Source organism: Heterocephalus glaber, unplaced genomic scaffold (genome assembly GCF_053883595.1).
Source record: "Heterocephalus glaber isolate CG9 unplaced genomic scaffold, H.glaber_assembly_v1.0 deba00001457, whole genome shotgun sequence".
In the NCBI taxonomy this organism is placed as follows: domain Eukaryota; kingdom Metazoa; phylum Chordata; class Mammalia; order Rodentia; family Bathyergidae; genus Heterocephalus; species Heterocephalus glaber.
This window is the reverse complement of record NW_028258305.1, coordinates 1,274,400-1,294,420: the sequence shown is the minus strand read 5'-3', so window position 1 is coordinate 1,294,420 and position 20,021 is coordinate 1,274,400. Positions and strand designations below refer to the sequence as shown.

General features: G+C 36.3%; 1 protein-coding gene across 1 annotated transcript in view; it reads left to right on the top strand.

Annotated features, from left to right (window-relative positions):
- The window catches only part of Plek (pleckstrin), a 91,724-nt gene that overhangs the window by 1,978 nt on the left and 69,725 nt on the right, over positions 1 to 20,021 (top strand). The gene's annotated exons all lie outside the window — the stretch shown is intronic.

Genomic DNA, 20,021 nt, shown 5'->3' with positions numbered 1-20,021 from the left:
AGCATATCATAGAATATTGTGCAACAATTAAGTAATGAATTATATGTTACATTGGCAAATACATGTGCTAAAACTCTATGATAATAGTGGGTGGCGAGAAACCGTGGCAGCCTAAGGGTGAGATTTTTGTCTCTTTTGTTCATTGCTGTGTCCCCAGCTTGTACACAAGAGTGCCTGGCACATAGTAGGTGCTGCATAAATATTTATTGAATTAAATTATTTCCCTTGTTTTAAACCCAGCACTATATAAATTCTTCTATGCCTTAAAGCAATTAGATCCATATAATTACCTGGGATGAGGGTAGAGAGAAACAAATCTAATTTCAAATAGTAACTGTAATATTTTTAAACAATGAAAAATTTTAAAAGCATATAAAATCTAAAGTATCTTATTAGCCCTTTTAAAAGGTTGAAAGGGTACACAGTAAACTTGTTGTTAATGTTGGTTTGATGGATAGGTAGTGGAAAGAGTTTTTGTAGTTATTTGAAAAATCTTTTTGGAAATTTTATTTGTTTCCTTTCAGTCTTTTGTTCAGCAAACTCACAGTCTTACACCAATTTCCACCTGTGTTTTGAAAAGTATTGGGCTTGAAGTAAGATGATTCCTGCTTAAAACCTCACCAAGCCACTTATTTGTGTCTTCATGCAAAGTGCTTAACACTTCTGTGTTTCAGTTTTTATTATGGGGATCAAAGTGCTGCTTTCCCAGTGTTATAAGAATTAAATGAGAAAGTGGAAATGGAGAAAACAAATTACTTTTCAAACAGGAAGTAATACCGATGCTGGGCCACATCATTAGGGATAATATCTTCAGAACCATAAAATGCAGTGTCTTAAAATGGAATTAGTAAAAGTAAATGGGAAGGTTTCATTGCTGATATATATGTACAAAGGCTACAAGTATGGAATCTGATGGGTCTATATTTGTACATCTGCTGATCATGAGCCAAGTGACTTGGAGCCAGCCACTTTATGGTGCTTGTAGAATCACAGGAGATAATATAAACACAAGACTGTCAGTCACATATAGATAGTAAATTGTAGATATTTTTATTTAAAAATATACTTACTATATATTTTAAGGTTCTAGTACTTCCAATATTATTATGGATTCTGCAGTTATTACTTCAGATTGATGAACCTAAGCATGTTGGTCATAGGGCAAGTATTATTACCTCTCTTTTGGAAATGGGAAAATGAGCCCAAGTACATACATCATGGGCTTGGCTATCATTCAGAAGAATCAAGTGCTATGCTCTGAATGTTTGTGTTTCCCTCAAAATGTCTATGTCGAGACATGCTCCCCAGTAGTATTAAGAGGTGAAGCTTTTTAGGAGATAATCTCAGGGATGTGATTAGTGCCCTTTAAAAAGGGCCTGAGGAAGCTTGCCTGCCTGTTTGCCTTGCGAGGATGTCGCAAGAAAGTGTCATCATGACGCTGGGAGTGAGCTTTCACCAGACACCATATCTGCTGATGCCTGGACCTTGGACTTCCAATCTCCAGACCTGAGTTATAAATTTCTGTTGTTTGTAAATTATCCCATCTAAGGCATGTTTCATAGCAGCCTAAATGGATTAAGAGATCAGGCTAAAACAATTCCATGGTTACTGTACTCAGTCTCTGTGCTAATTCGTTTTATTAGTTTCAAAAAGCACATTATATATGGGACAGTGTGTGTGTGTGTGTGTGTGTGTGTGAAGGAAAGTAGTTATATATGCTAGAATTGAATTACAGACGGACACAACTATATCCTGTGTCATAATATTGCTGCACTTGGATTATACGCACACACACACATAAACACACACAGACACACAAAATCCAATCTGAGAACCCTTAACTACTATATTTTCATCTGTGTCTATGTTCAGGTGCAGCTTAACAATTGTAGGACAGATTTTTATTTTTAAGTCTGTCAGTGATTTTTGATGTGCCCCACTCCTTCCCTTCTCCTGCCTCATGATGTGTTTGCATCTTAACTAGTACACTACATTTTTTTTATATTAGGCTTTCTCTTCTGATTTTGATTTGAGAGACTGGTAGACAAAGCATCTGCTTGGACTATTCCTGAAAACCAAGGCCTTCCCTGAGGCCCAAAGGATTTTGTAGTCATGGTGATTAGCAACAGCATTCCTGTTTGTCTGGGAGACTCTTGGGGGAATCTGGTTACCTCTTTACACAGTCACAGTGCAGACGGGATCCACTTCTTGGCTTAGTGATGGTGATCCTAATATCAGATCTTGTTTGCCTTTATTTTGAACCACTTTAGCATAGCAGTTTGCATTCCAAATAAAACTTAATGCTGTTTCTTGCCATGTGTATAATTTCTGAATAAGCAGGACAGCCTTGCTCACTTTTTCTCCACAAATGTAAATAAATATTCAATTAAAATTAGATTCCATAAAAATAATTTTCTTCTTTTCCTGTCCTTGACATCTTTTGTGAGGTTCAGTAATTAGTATTCTGTGGAGAAAGAATATAAACATTCTTAAACTGGATGCAAATATCTGTACTAAATATCACTACCACTGTGCTACTCCCAGTTTTGTTTCCAAATCCAGACATCCTTTTAAATTCTTGATTGAGATATGCAGTTACCAACCAAACGGTCCTATTTAGATGTCTAATAGGTATCCCAGTCTTAATATGGTGAAAGAGAATTCTTGATTCCTTCACCCCAGACTCATGCTCCCTCAGGGTTTCTTATGTTAGTAAAACATACCGCAGTTTACTCAGTCACTCAGGTAAAAACCTTGGAGTTATTTTTCTTCCCTCTTTCTTACCTCTCCCATTTAATCCACCAGGAAGTCCTACCAGTTCTTCATAAGAAATCTTGTTCCTAGTCATTTCTTATCAGTTCTACTGTTACCACTTCAGTACAGGCCCCTGTCACTCTTCACACAGAGCACTCCACATGACATTTTGGTGGTCTTCTTGCTTCTACCCTTTACCCTTACAGTTATTGTAAATATCCCCTCACTCACATCACACTCCATACCCTCACCTTATTTTATTTTTCTCTTTATCACCAATTAGAAATATAAAATAAGATTACCTACATGTATGTTGTTTCTCCATCAGCATATAAACATCTTTAGGGCATAGATTCTTATCTATCTATCTATCTATCTATCTACCTATTTTTCACAGAACTTAGAATTGAGCCTAGCAAATAGGATGTCAAATATTGGTTGAATGAATGATTAACTCTCCAAAATTATTGTAGTTCTTCCCATTTATCTAGACCCAACCTTTCTCCTTGAACCTCTTACTGACTAGTCCAGCTCCTATCAATGCGTACTTCCTTGAATACCTACACCCAGTACAGTACAGTCAACTTTTAGTTAATTGATATATTAAGAATAATGAGGGGTTGGAAAAGAAGGCAGCTATGGATAACCCAAATTTATGATAAAATAGAATTAGTAAAAAGTCTTATAAAAGTGAATAAAACATATATAGTACACAAAATATCTTAGGACATATTTTCCTTCTATAGATTCCTTTCCAAAGGTATAAGTGGTACAACTACTTTTAGAAACACAGAATGTCACACAACTTGTTCAACCAAAAAATGGCAAAGTTCTTCTGTGTTTTCAAATAGTATGGTAAAGCCCATGAAATAGGTGTTTACTATTGAGTGAAGTATCTTTTCAGGGTTTTACATTTTTCAAGGATAACTTAAGATATTGATCATAATTTTTATTTTTGCTTTCTGCCCCACCTCACCAATCATTCTCCATCTTCACATTGGACAACCTCACAAAGCTATTATTTCTCAGTTTTTACAAACAAGGTTTTCACACATTCACATTGCTATTTTCTTCAGTGTGTTCTTAGAAAAATTCATAGTATTTTATGAATATGATTACTCAGCAAAAAGATACTTTAAGGTTGCTTTCTGTCTTCAGAGCAGTGAAAATTTTTGCCTAGTGCAACCCAAACCAGGTAAAGACACTTCCCTGAGTCTTGTGACAGGCCCAAGCCATCACTGACTTTTCCTTGCCCACAAAAGCCCTTTTCCCCCTGACCCTTTCCTTTCCTTTATGCTGTTAAATACAAGTAATGAGGATCAAGGTTGCTTAATATCTCATCCCTTCTCTTTGTTTTCAATTGTTCAAATATTTCAGACATTTTCTTGTATGTTGAGATGCCAACATTTTTATTACTATGGTTGTTTTAATCACACATAGACATTTACATGATCAACAAAGGGATATAGCTTAAATTTCCACAAAACAGTAGCAGAATGTCAGGCTGAGGCACATTCTGTGCTGTATCTGACCAATGAGAGGTTTTATGCTTAGCATATGATGTTGATGAATAGATATCTTTTAATATGTAGGAATTGTGGCAGTTTTAAGACTTTTTTTTAACAAGTGCAATATTGCTTTTAAAATGTACTTAAGCTGAAAATCAATCTAGATGATTGTTTATTGATTATTATAATAATAGTATGCTATTTTATTTACTTCTCTAATTTCTTCATAAGTGTCACGTTTCAATCAGACCATAATTTCCTCCTCTTTTATTTATGGCACAATACCTAGCACAGCTGAATTTGTCAGGATTCTTTTACAAGTGGTTGCAAATAAAGAAATTAAATTCTAACTTGTTTAGTAGAAGATCACCTGGATATATTATGTAACGAAGGAAGAGTTAATAAATCAATACTGAGGCAAGGGAAGGGATCAGCTGGCCCTTGGGAATAATTCAAAATAGAACTTTTAGAGCCAGTGGTTAGAGAGGGAGAATAATTTTCCCCAAATGTGGCTATTATTTTCCTAGGAAGAGACCAGTTTAAAAACAAAGTGCAATTCCCAAAGACCAGTTCTAGAAAGGCAAAAGAAAAAAATAAAAATAAAGGACAGATGGGATTTGAGCAGAGGTGAACACTGATCATAGTTCTTGGCAAGCCTGTCTTCCCTGTTACCCTGGTCATTTGGCTCCCTTGTATAATAACCAAGGCATTGACAGATATGTGAAGGGCATAGCTGTGGAGTTCAAAGACCAGATAGAAATGTCAGTGACATATTGACGTTTGTTCTCTTCTAGAGTTATGTGATTAATTAAGAAACAAATTGAATAAAGGACATTTGAGCACCTGGCTATTTTCCTCAACCTCTCCTGCTATCATACACACCCCTGTCCACATGCTCAGGTACCTGAAATTCTCCCGTGCTATAACAGAATGTACGTAAGTATACAGAAGTTATTTGTGGGCATTAAGACATATTAATGCCCTTAAATCACAAAATGGAATGAAATTATTTCCTGCCAATGATGACTGGCCTGGCTTCAGGCTTCTGTCAGGATCAGGGTCTGATTGGCTCAACAGAGTGACCATTATGTTCCTGCTTTTTCTGCCTTATGTTCTACAAAATGTCATTCTTGAATCATCACAGGACCTGTGATGCTGACAGGAAGTAATACAAAGTGGAATAAATTGTGCACTCTAAGAGAAAATCAGATGGCTCATTGAAAAACAAAGCACAATTTCCAAAGATCAAATTGTCACATAGGAAAGTGCAATACACTATCTGAAAAAGATACAAGTGAAAATGAGGAGAGTATGGGGAGTTACACAAGCAGGTTAAGAAGTAGCAAACAAACTTTTCTTTCTTGAAGAGGAAAGATATTATTATTAAATTACTAGATTTGGAAAATTTGACCAGTACTTTATGGAAAATAATGTGCAAGGAATTTCCCCTTCTCTCTTTACTAGTTCCATATGTGACACACATAAATTCCACAGGCTGGAGTTAAGTTTCAGTTTCAAGGAGTATCTGGCACAGCAGTATTCAGAGACTGGGAACCCGGATAAGGGACTGGGTTGTAATTCAGAGCAGATGGGTCTTGAGAGTTGCACCATGAAATGGACTAGAACTAAGCGGACAATAGATAATGATCTAATATGCAATATGTTACTTGTCCATGGTGCATAAAAAATGACTGCAAACTGTAGCAATTGAAAAGAACAAACATTACACTATAGTTTCTGGGTGTTCAGGAACCTAGAAAAATTTAGAGGTCTTTCATGAGGCTACATTCAAGTGGTAGTCATCTGAAAGCTCCATCAGAGCTACTGGCTCTGCCTCCAAGCTCACTCACATAGGTATTGACAGGCCTCAGATTCTCTCTGGGTGTTGGCTGGAGGCTTCTACTTCTTGCTGTGTGGGCCTCACTATACAACATGGTAGAGATCCAAGAGAGGGGAAGAAGACACATTTAAGACAGAAATTGCAGCCCTTATGACACCATCTCAGAAATGAAGCACCATCATTCCCACTGAGGAAACCAATCAGACCACCAAGAGGTGGCTACCAAGAGGTGAATATTTTTGAGGACTGTGATAGTCTGTTTAGTGTTGCTGTAACAAGCTTGCTGAGCCTGGATAATTTGGAAAGAAAAGAGGTTTATTTAGTTGATGGTCCTGGAGGTTCAAGAGCATGACTCTGAGTTCTACTTGGCTGTGCTGAGGGCCTCATGGCAGATAGTGTCAGAATGGTGGGAGCATGTGTGAGAGTGATCATATGGGAAGACAGAAAGCCAGAAATCAGGGAGGGGCCGGTCTTGCTTCTTTATAAAAACCCATGTTCATGAGAACTAACTCACTTCTTGAGACCAGCATTAATCCTTTCTGAGGACAGCACTTCCAATTGCCTAATTACCTTTTACTAAGCTCCACTTCTTAAAAAATTCTACCATCTCTTAATACAGCCATGTAGGAACCGAGGTTTCAACACATGAAGCTTTGGAAGACACATTCAAACATTGTCCATACCATAGCAGGGCCTACTTTGAAGTCTGGATACTACAGGTACAAAAGCATTTATTAAGATTGTGCTCCCTAGGAAATACAAGATCAAATCTGAAATTTTCCTAATAAACCCAAGAGCATAGACATGTTTTTGTTTCAACAAGTGGCATTTTGCATGATCTCCACTCTTCAAATATTTAAAACAGTGGTCAGCAAACCATAACCATTGGGCCAAGTCTGACTTTGCCTATTTTTGTATAGCCCAAGAGCTAAGAGTTGCTTTACATTTTTAAATGATTAGAAAAAAAATTGCCATTGCATGATTCAAATTTCAATATCCATAAATAATGTTTTACTGTAACACATGTTCATTTGTTTAGGTATTGCCTAGGCCTGCTCTTGCACTAAACAGCAAAGTTAAGTTATCATAGCAGAAACTGTAGTCTTCAAAATTCAAAAATTTTACTATTCTGCTTTTTGTGTAGAAAGTTTGCCAGCTCATGAATTAAAAGGACATTCAAAATAGAGTGTACTATAGTAATTAATATTTATGTAATAAAATAGCACTATTATATTGACTCAAATAGGCACTCTTCCATTGCTATATCCATCAGCATGTTTAATGAATAATGGGCTATACTCTAATTATAATGGGATATATTATCAAACACTTTATAGTTTGATGATGTGGTAGTTAACTGATTGCATCAACTTGAGTAAGAAATGCCCAACTAAATTGGATCAGCTAGTTCTGTGTGTGGCTGAGGAAATGTCCTGAAGACAGAAGACTCACCCTAGAGTGGTCTGTTGCCTGAATGGTATAAAAATGAAGCAAAGAAGGAAGGACCACTTCCATTTCTTTGGAGAGCTCTAGTCTTTGCCTTCATCTTAGATTTTGTCTCCTGGCTTCCAGTGCAGACTCTTCATTCCCCAGTATCTTCCATCACAGACCCTTCGGCCTCCTGATATGGACTCACATGGGACACTACACAGAGCTCCAGGCTTTCAATTAGATCCTTCGGATCTCTAGTGCACAGGCAGAGCTTTTTCACTCCTCCATACTTGACTCTGTTGGCAGCCATTGTAAGCTAGACTTGTAAATTCTTCTATATTTGTATATCTTGCATTAAATCTGTTTCTCTAGTAAGCACTGACTGATTCAGATGAGAACAAATTTTCTTCATTTGTTTTATTTAGCAATTGTTTAATCTTTAAATTGCCACTTATTTTCTGTATAAATTGCTAAGTAATTTTTTCTTTATACATATATGTTAACTACAAAAAAATCAGAAAATAACAACAAGCAAACCAAGGAAACATATCCATACTTCTGCCTATTTCAGGAGTATTAGTTATTGTAATATATATCTTTTCATTTCTTTCTAAAAGTAAATGAATGTGTGTGTATCACAAATGTCAACTGAGGTTTCCTGCCCTTTGAGATTTACATAACTTTTCATTCAAGATTTTCTTTATGTCAAGCCACAGAAATTGTACTACTTTTGATTCTATTAACATCATCACAATTTGAGTACAATATGACTCTTTTTAATTTTTTTTTTTTTTTTTTTGGTACTGGGGATCGAACTCGGGTCCTTGTGCTTGCGCAGCAGGCGGTGAAACTACTGAGCTAAATCCCCGGCCCTACTCTTTTTAAGTTTTGAAAATCTTACAGGATAAAAGATGGTTTCTTTATGAATTGTTTGGTGAATGTGAATATATTAAAAATCAAACAATGCTTTCTGAGGATTATAGCTGGAGAACAGAGTGAGCTAGGCTTTATATTAGCAAAGATGTTCAGAAAGTGACTTGAACTGTAAGAGAAAAATTGTGTTCTGAACATTAGCTTTATGACGTTAACAGCTTGTATGTGAGGTCTACATTATGTCTGAGCATGCACTGAGCAGTAACAAAAGAAGTGTATCATCACCTATTTAATATTATTAGTTCTATAACAAGTATTTAACTAAAATTCATATAGGTGGCAAATGAGACCAAATTTTGGAATATTAAGTATGTCTAAAATATTGAACCAATTTTTCAAATATTTAAGCAGAACACCAGTTCAACAAAGGCTATTCAGTAATATGTGGTCAAATATCTCTGGAAAATGTAGAATTTAAAAATATTGACCTATACATGCATATTTTATACAGTGAAATTTGCATTTTCAAAAACATATTGTATGTAGTATTTCCCAAATGTTTCTCCACTGCCAAAATCCTTTCCTCAAAACTAATGTTAATATCACAGAGGGAACTAGTGTTCCATAAACTAATGTTACCATAAGTATTGAGAAACTGCATTAGATACATAACAGATATGTATATATTAAATATATATATAAATATATAAAACTATCACTAATTGAAGGTGTTAGACAGAATTACACCATCTATTCATTGAAAAAAATCTTTTTTTTTTGGTACCGGGGATCAAATTCGGGTCCTTGCGCTTGCGCTTGCTAGGTGGGCAGCAGAACCACTAAGCTAAATCCCCAGCCCCATCTATTCATTTTTAAACTAAAAAGAATGAATGTCTGTTTTTCTCTAATTATGTATAACAAACCCAGGGATCATGGCCTCCTGCTCAGTGGGGGACTTCCTTTTCTCCCTCCTCAAATGACCCAGCTGTCATCGGTACAATGAGGGGCAGCAAGAACAATGGCTGGACAGGCACAGCCCCCAGCAGCTGAGGCCTGCTCAGGAAATCCAGCAGAAGAACGAGTGCCCTTTTTTCCCAGTCCAGGGTTTCTTCCTGGCAGCTGTGGTGATACATGGGGCGCCCTATACATTCACAAACTGTGACAACAGGGCAAGAAGAAATAGGCGTATTCTGAGCCCAAGATGTCTTGTAGTTCTTGAAACACCTTTTATTAACCCCATTTTATGGTACTAAACTATCCCCTACTCATTCCTACTGACTGACTATCGGACCCAGCTCCAAGCCGTGCAGGCCAAATGGAATTATGGAACACAGAACTCTGTGCTGGCCGCCACTCAGGAAAAAATATTTTAGAAATGAATCAGCTGATGACAGGGTCATAAGAAGACTGTCCATGGTTTCCATTGGTGGGAGCTGGAGGCTGGGCACTCTGACATGAATGATGACAGCTCTCCAAGGTTCTTCTAATAAATACTTTTTACAATTTATGGACATCAGAGCCAGTTTTTCTTTCTTTTTTAATTTTTAAATTTTTTATTAAAAGGAATATTTTCAATATATGATTTTAAATACCAAGAAAATAAAAAGCCAAGCCGGGAACTATGTAGTCTCAGAGACAGATGGGGGAGGGACCTGGAATAACTTAAAAATTAACTTTTTTTCTTAAAAATTAATTTTATTGGTACATTTTTATATACATCATGATAATAGGGAATCTACACCTGTACATGATATATCTTGATTCTTCTTTTTTTCTCAATTCCCTCCTCTCAGTTTTTCTTTCCACGAAGTTTATGGATACATTTTAGATATAAAATACAGTTACATTCATCATTGGGATCTTGTACCTTTACATGATGTATCTTGGTTCTTATGTTTTTCCCCTTCCCCTGCCCTCCCTTCACCTCCTCCACCTTTCTCTATTTACAAAGACTTTGTTTCCATTTTTTCCTTTTCTCATATATTTTCTTTTCCCTTCTTTCCTTTCCCCTACCCCTCCTACTCCCTCTGCTTCTTTAGACCTTTTCTTCCTATTATACAATATCAATTATACATTTTTTACATTACAATATCAAAATTTAGAGGACATTACCAAAGATTTTACAGAATTTAAAAGGATATAGAAAGCATATTACAAAAAACTGTTTTGAACTAAATTTGTCAACTTCTAAGAAGTATCTTTGGAAGACAAATTAATGAAACTGACTCTGGAGGAAATATAAAATTTGAATAGCACCTATTAAAGGAAGTATATTCCTAGCTTGACAACCTACCCATATGACAACAACAGGCTCATATACAGTTTAACTGATGAATTATATCAAACATTTAAAGCAGAAGAAAGAAGGAACACTTCTCGCCTCATTTTAGGAACTCAACATTGTGCTAATACTAAAACTGGATACAGATAACAGAAGAAAAACGTATGAACATAGATAAAAATTTGTTTAACAGAAGAAACTACTAGAAGTCAGATCTGGCAGTATGTAGAAAGTGGTTTTATTATAGGGATGGCAGTGTTGGTTCAGCATTGGAAGAGCCACTTCCAGAAGTCATCATTTTAACAGAGGAAAGGAAAAAGCCATATGATCGTGTCACTAGTTGGAGAAAAAGTATTGGACTAAATTCCACAGCTGTTCATGGTAAAAGCTATCAGGAGACTAGAAGTAGAACAGAATCTTCTCAATAGATAAGACATGTACTCCATACTTCAGCAAAAATGCCTTGTATGAATGGGAAAGATCCAATGCTTTCTCCTTAAGGTGGGGAACAAGGGCAGATACGCTTACACTTTATCTGCCCATTAAACTTTGAAACCTAGGCCCCACCAAAATAGTGTGGCAATAAAATGACACAATTAGGATAGGATTGGCAAGGTAGAAGCAAAATCTTTATATGTAGATGAAATGATCATCAACAGAGAAAATACTAAGAAATCTCTAGGAGCCCCTAGAACTTGTATTTTAATTTAGCAGGATTAGAAAACACAAGGTATATATAAAAATTCAGGTCTGTGTATACTTGCTATAAATGAAGAATTGTATATTGAAATTTAAAAGTTATGTGGGAGTACAAAGGACCTAGAAAAGTTAAAAACAAAAACTGTTGGAAGATGTTTAGTACCTGATTTTAAGATTTCTTCTAAAGCTACAGTAATCAAGGCAGTGTTGGTGTAAGGAAAGACATATAGATCATTGGAATAAAACAGAGAATCTAGAAATAGAACCACACATACATGGTCCACTGAGTTTTTTTTTTAAATATATATATTTATTGGTACATTTTAGGTATAAAATACATTTACATTTATCATTGGGTGTTTGTACCAGAACATGATGCACCTTAGTTTTTATTTTAACTCCCATTACCTGTGCACCCTTCACACCCTTCACCCCCTCCACCCTTCCCTATCTACACAGAGTTTTATTCCAGTTTTTTTTCTCATAATTTTTTTCTTTCCCTTCTTCCCTTTCCCCTTTCCCTTCCACCATCCCCAAACCCTTGGACCTTTTCTTATTTCAAATTATCAATTATTCATTTTAATCATTTTCATCCTTATTTACACTTTCAATTTCTCACACTAGAGAAATTATTCAATATTTACACGTGTGTCCTATTTACTTCACTTAAGAGTATGGCCTCAATATGCATCCATTTAGCTATAAATGTCTCTAGTTTCTCATTCTTTATGGCTGAGTAGTACTCCATTTTATAAAAGTACCACATCTTCTTTATTCAGTTTCCAGTCGATGGGCATTTGGGCTGTTTCCAAGTTTTAGCTATTACAAATTGTGCCGCTATAAACATAGGTGCACATATATCACTGTGGTATGATTCTTTTAATTCTTTTGGGAAGATTCCCAGTAGGGGAATAGCTGGGTCAAATGGGACCTGTAGTCCTAGTTCTTTGAGGTATCTCCATACTGATTTCCACAGTGGTTGCACCAGTCTGCACTCCCACCAACAATGAAGAAGGGTTCCTTTCTCTCCACAACCCTGCCAGCATTTGTTATTGGTTGATTTCTTGATAGCAGTCATTCTTTGTGGGGTGAGGTGGAATCTCAGTGTTGTTTTCATCTGCATCTCTCAAATGACCAGTGATGTTGAACATTTTTTCATATATTTACTTGGGTCCACTGAGTTTTGAAAGATTATTTAACATTAGCATTTTATAGAATATAAACTCAATTCAAGAGCTGAGGAAGAGATAGTATTTTCAGCAAATGGCACTAGAACACCTGGTATCCATATATAAAAAATTAACCTCAAACCTTTATTTCCATACATGAAAATAACTTGAAGGGATCTATGAACCTAAATATGAAAGCCTAAAAGTATAAAACTTTAAGAAGAAATTATAAGGGAAAATGTTTATGAATTTAGGGTAGGCAAGAACTACCTAGGATACAAAAAACATGATGTATAAAAGAAAAAAAATGATAAATGAGATTTCATCAAAATTTAGAACTTTAAATGACATCATTAAAATGAAAAGTAGTCCTTAAACAGACCATATTTACAATGCATATAACCTATGACCAGACTATATAAAGAACTTACAGCTCATTAATAGACAACCCAATTAAAAAGTAGACATAAGAAGATGATAAATAGCCAGTACAGCACAAGGAAAGGTGTGCAACTCTAGAATCAGAAAAATACTAATCAGTACAATAACAAGATTGAATTATACACTCATTAGGGAGATGAAGTCAAAAGTTTTAAAAGCCTTCTCATGACTTTTTCTTTTTGTTGGATTCTCCCCCTTTGCATTTAATGTCTTGTTGCACCCAATGGATTCATTCTGCTGGGCTTCCTGGGGTTGTGATCCTTGTTGTCTTTTCCTAGGATATTGTCTAAAATTTTTTGGAGTGCTGGTTTGGCATTCATGAAGTTCCTAAGGTGCTCTTTGTCATGAGAGTATCTTATTTCTCCATCAATTTTGAAAGATAGTTTTGCAGGGTACATTAATCTGGGTTGGAGGCTGTTTTCCTTCAGGGCTTGAAATACATCACTCCAAGCTCTTCTTGCCTTGATGGTTTGTGTTGAGAAGTCTGCTGTGATTCTGATGGATTTGCCTTTGTATGTGATTTGTTTCTTTTCTCTAACTGCTTGTAGAATTTTGTTCTTCTGTTGGGTTTCTGGAATCCTATTATATGCTTATGTGTAGATTTTTTTGATCAAGTCTAATTGAAGTCCTATATGCCTCACTTATTTGTATGTCAAGTTCTTTTCCTCTGCTTGGGAAGTTTTCTGCCATCACTTCTGTAAACAGTTTTTTTTATGTCATCTGCACTCTCTCCTGTTTCTTCATTGACTCTGATCAGTCTTATGTTATTCTTCTTTGCATCATCTAGCAGCTGCTGGATTGATTTCTCATGTTCCCTTACAATTTTGAAGCAATTTTTCTTTTCCTGGTCACTAATTGCAATCTTCTCTTCTATATCTGAAATTCTGTCCTCACATTGGCTCATTCTGCTGTGTAAGCTTTCAATGGAGTTTTTAATCTCCTGGAAATCTGTTTGTATCTGTTTTATGTATTCCATTTGTTTCCTATGTTTGGATTCCATCATGTTCCTTGGCTCCTCTTTTTTTAATCTGTGTCCTTTCTAGATTTATTAATCATGTCTTGCACTATGGGCACAATCTCTGCTGTTTTCTGAGAAATTATTTTTGATTTCATTTTTTCCAGATCCTCTTTTGTTGCTAGTTCAGGGAGTCCAGGTGGTTGAGTATCAGATTGTTCCATCTTGTTTCCCTTTGGGGTTGCTGTAGGTGATCTGGAAGTCTGGTTTTGAGGCTTGTTTATGTGTCTTCTCATTTCTATGGGGAGGGGAGGGTGGGTGTTGCTGGCGTCCGTGCAGCTCACCTCCTCTGTACCGGGAGCGGTGGAATGGTGGCCCAGGAGCCTACTCCTGGGAGCTGGGATTGGCTCACCTCCTCTGCACTGGAGTGGTGGAATCGAGGTCTGGGAGCCTTCTCCTGGGTGCTGGGATTGGCTCACCTCCTCTGCACTGGGAGTGGTGGAATGGCGGCCCCTCAGTTTTTCTTTCTAGCAATCAAGTAACTATAATAGAATTGAGGTTGGAATATGGTAGAAACAAAGACTATAGATAAAAATTTTAAAAGAAACAATTACTCTCTAATATTTCTTGTCTGTATTTCCTACAGTGAATACTTAATATGTATTACTTTATAATATGAAATGAAAGGCTAAAAAAGCCTTTTATTTTCTTTTTTTTAACCAAAGCATGATTGTTGATAGAGATGAAACCAGGCTACTGGAATTTGTTGGTTATCACAATCAAACCTTAAGTTTAGCTCTGACTTATCTGGGAGTTATGAAAAAAGTTGAGACAGGAAACATATGGGTTATTTAATCTGATAAAAAGAAGGAAACATATTTTTCTGAAGAGACATTTTTCCTGGCAATTAATTTAAGGACAAATTTTGTGTGTGGGGGTTTTGGAATAAGGCACATTGAGTTATTTAATGGATATTATCTTGAAATGTGACTTTGTAAAACACAGAATGTTCTTCAAATGCATTTTAAATAATAGTATGCTATAAAACTAAGAAACTAACATTAAATCTTAACCTAGTAAAGATATTTCTGCAAGAGACCAAAGTAATAATTTTCATTCTTCAGGTATCAATCAAATGTAGATCAATCCCAGCTCTTACTTCCACTGAATTTAAAATGTTCCTTCTTCCAAAGTAGATCCAAATTCACATTATTCTTAAAAATGGATATTTATGTGGTTAGTTATTCACATCCTTACTGAACAGCAGAAACTTAACCTTGTCCAGTCAAATTTATTCTTTTTCCTAGTTACTTCTTTTCACTATTTTTCTTTCCAAAATCTCTATAAATCCCTTTTTTGTGGGGATCCAAATTCACCTCTAGTCCTCAACTGAGACAAATCTAGCTCTTACCTACTTTACTCAACAAATTATGGTTTGGTTAGTGAATAACTCCATTTATTTTTCTCAAACAAGGCCCTTAAGTGCCTTCTCAACCTACCAAAAATAAATATTTTTAAGAATTTCTGCTGTTTATGTGATGGTGGACCATATAGTTTTAAAAGAGCTCTTCTCTTATCAACAACTCAACCCTACATGAAACATAATTTTTATTATATTGCTTACATCATAAGATACATAGGGAATTTTCCAAAAGAAAAAACCAAACATTTTAGCGAGCATTTCAAAAAGAAGAGTTAAAGAGGAGGCAAATGAAATTACAGTATCAGCCTAGCCATACAGAAACCACAAAGAAAAAAAAAGTCAGTATGACTTAACTGTTGGGGATTTAGCTCAGTGGCTCTGTGCCTGCATTGCAAGCACAAGGTCCTGAGCTTGATCCCCAGTACAAAAAAAAGAAAAGTCAATATAGAACCCACAAAGATAAATCAAGTCATAAGAGAGTATAAAATATGACCATGTAACTATGACAAAATTAAAATTCAAGGGCCAAAGATTTAGCTCAGTGGCACTGGGCCTGCCTCGCAAGCTCAAGGTCCTCAGTTTGATCCCTGGGGGGGAAATAGTCAGTGAGACTACTTAGTGGTAAGCTATTTTCAAAAACCCTATTGAGCTGAGGAAGAATCAAATATCCACCAGCAGTGGAATGGATAAATTATGGACAATACAATTCCATAGTTCAATGTTTATGAAACAACTGGTTATATGAAGCAATGAGAACATATCTCTCAATGTAAAACAAAAGACATAAGGTCCTCAAGAGTAAAAGTACTAGGATTCCATATATTCTGAGAACAAGTAAAACCACTCTAGTGGTTAGAGGTATAGCCCCAGTGGGCACTCATATGTGCACATAAATGATAAATAAGAAAATGATTATCATTGTAGTCAAAGTGGAGTCTATCAGAGGTGGGGAAGGGAGGAACATACATTAGGGTTGGACATGGGGTGTTTCTAGGTTGATAGGAATGTCCTATTTTCCTTCAACAAACCCTTCTTCCTCCTTCCTTCCCTCCCCTTTTTCTCTCAGCACTGAGGATTGAACCCAGGGCCTCACACATACTAGGCAAGTGCTCTACCACTGAGCTACACCAGCCCTCCACCCTCTTTTAATTTTATTTTGAGACAAAGTCTCACTAACTTGCCCAGGCTGGCTTCTAACTTGATATCCTCCTGCTTCAGCCTCTTCAGTAGCTGGGAGTAAAAGTATGTGACATCACACCTAGCTATCCTATTTCTTGACTTGGCTAGTTACATATATATTCATTTCATAATTTTTCTTTAAATTGTTTATGTGTTTTATGCAGCACTCTGTGTATATATCGCATAATAAAAGCAAAGAAAAAAGCCACACAAGGAGCCCACTACCAATGTGCACAATGAGGATAATTATCTTGCATTTATCTTCCATGTTCATTAATGTATACAATGTCTTGGAATCACTTCTTGAAAACAAACAAATCAACAAAACTCATGAATAACTGAGAAACAGGCACCATTAAATGAGAGAAAAGGCAATGCACAAAGTGGGAGGAGATGTTTACAACTATGCCCAGAGAAGTCTGATCTAGGCTAAGATCTCAGTTGGGACAACTACCCATCATTTCAGATGCCGGCACCATCTCTATCTCTGGTCCTGTTTGTAAGAACAGCTCTATTTTCCATTTATTTTATAGTATAAAAATAATACATATTCATTATTAGTTGTGGAAAATACAAATAGAGAAAATAGAAAAAAAGTAGTTTAAAAGTCTTTGCATGTATTCTTTGGTTATATACTAGACCCTCCCTCCCTTCCTTCCTTCCTTCCTTCCTCCCTTCCTTCCTTCTTGCCTCCCTCTCCCTTTCTCATTCTCTCTCTCTCTCTCCTCTTCTTTTTGTGGTATTGAGGATTAAATGAAGGGCCTTCACATTGAGCAAGACCCCAACTCTTAATGTTTTTATTTTGAGACAGTGTCTCATTAAGTCACTAGGTTGTCCAAACTGGGCTTGACCTTTTTTTTTTTTTGGTACTGGGGATCAAACTTGGGACCTTGCACTTGTGAGGCAGGTGCTGGAACCACTGAGCTAAATCCCTGGCCCATGGGCTTGAACTTTTGATCCTCCAGACTTAGCCTCCCAGGGTGCTTGGATTACAGGTGTGCTCCATCATGCCTAGTCCTCAGACTCTGTTGTTACTTGATTGCCAGTAAGGAAAACTGATTCTGACTTCAACAACAAAAAAAGCATTTATTAGAAGGATACTAGGGAGCTTGGACAATTCAAGCAGAATTTTAGGTGTCAGAATGCACTTGAACTTTGGGAGCCCTCAGTCACCTGGGACAAAAATCATGGAGAATCTCCTTAGGACTCTCCCATGGGTGTTTTCATCTTTAAAAGTTATTTACTTATTTTTTTTTTTTCTGTTTTTTGAGACAGTATCTTTCTATGTAGCCCAGGCTAGCCTTTAACTCACTGTATGGCCCAAGCTGGCTTTGAACTCATGGCAATCCTCTTGCCTCAGCTTCCTGAGCACTAGAATTTCAGGAGTATGACACCACACCCAGTCTTTTGTTCTTGAATTGTTACATTAGAGATTAAAATCTGGAAAAGGGCTTATTAGTCAATGTAGAGCATTGTGTTAGTCAATCCCATTAATCCTGCATGGAATGGGATAGGATAGGCCCAAACCAAAGGAGTTTGTGTGTTTGGAGGGAGAGAGAAGGAAGGAACATTTATCACTGACCATCAGAGAGATGTAAATTAAAGCAATACAGGTTCCACCTCTTTCCCCAGAAAGAATGACTGTCATCACGAAAGCAAGCAATAACAAATGCTGTTCAGGCTTCACAGGGTGAGGAGGAACACTTCTACATTGTTGGTGGGATTATAAATGAATGGAACTACATGGAAATCAGTATGGAGATTCCTCAAAAATAAAAACATCAAAATTTTATTTGACCCAGCTATTCCCCTTCTAGGTATCTTCCTGAAAGAATTAATGACATCCTATTACATTGATACATGCATACTCATGTTTATAGCAGCACAATTTGTAATAGATAAATCTTGAAAATTGCCTATATGCCTGTCAACAGATGAATGAAGAAAATGTGCTATTTATACATAATGGAGCACTACTCTGCCATACAGAAGGGTAAACTTGAGTCATGTGTAAGAAAATGGATGCACCTTAAAACCATTAATGTTAAGTGAAATAAATCAGACATACAAGTTTACATGCTGCATGGTTTCTGTTATATGAGAATTCCAAAATATAAATAAAGGGCAAAGTAAAAGATAGATAACAGGAGGTAGGAAGATAGAATTTGTTCAAATGGGAAGGGAATAAAGAAATGGAAGGAGAAGGGAGGGAGAGGAGAGAAAGGGGATTACAAAAAGAATTAAGATGTGTTATGTACATTCACCAACTCCACACAGGGAATGTAATCATTATGTAATACAAACATGTACTGGTGAGAAATAAAAACTGAAAAGAAAAAGAGAAGGTGTTATGGCTGTGTCTAGATGTCCCCTCAAAGCCTCATGATGTCATGGGTGGGGCTTTTTCAGAGGTGGCTGGATCTAGGTGTGTGATGCTGGAATTGATTCATGGTGCACTGCACCATAATTAAGGATGTGAGTGCTATCCACCCTAAGTAGCCTGGATAAGATAAAAGGGGCAGAAAGGTGCTGTTAAGTTTGCTTGCTTGTTTTGCTACCTTCTGCCCACCATGAACCGTTTCTCCTCTGTGATGCCACCCTGCCTTGGAGCCAGCTGACTGTGAACTGAAACCTCTGCAAACTATGAGCTAAATAAAGCTTTCCCTTTTAACTTTGGGTGTCAGATATATTGTCCCAGCAATGAGAAAAGTAATTAAGCAGAGGAAAATGATGGCACTCCAAAACAACTGATATAAGATCATCCTCTACAGACTGTTTTAAGTTGGCATTTTGAAAACTAATATTTAAAAATTAACATTTCTATGTCCATAAGTAGTCTCTTAGAATTATTTTTAGCTTCTATATTGAAATATAACATGCATTGGAAAGGTGAAAAATTAGTCAGTCTATAGGCTGATAAACCCTATGTAAGTATCACTAACATCAAGAAATGGATCCCACCAACTTTTCCTTCCCAAAGAAAATCACCAACCTGATGTCCAACATCATGAATTAGTTTTCCCTGTTTAAAAACTTCATATAAATTGAATCATTCAGTATGAATACTTTTGTCTGACTTCTTTGATCCATATTTTTAAAGAATCATCCATGCTGCTATGGTTAGCAGTTGTCTGTTTGTGCTTATGCTATATTTTCTTTCCACTGAATAAAGAGATCAAATAGATCAACACATTTCTTTTTACTGTGGATGGAAATTGAGCTGTTTCAAAGTTTTGGCTAATAAAAACGGTACAGTTATGAACCCCTTATACCTCTCTTTTAGTAAATATACAGATACATTTGCAAATATTCAACTTTAATAAATTTTGTCAAAAAGCTTTCCAAAATGGTTTCACTAATTTACATTTTCTCCACCAGTGTACAGAGTTCTAGTTCCTTCACATTCTTGCCAACATTTGCAATTGTTAATCTTTTAAATGTTATCCATTATCTTGGAATAAGTAGTGA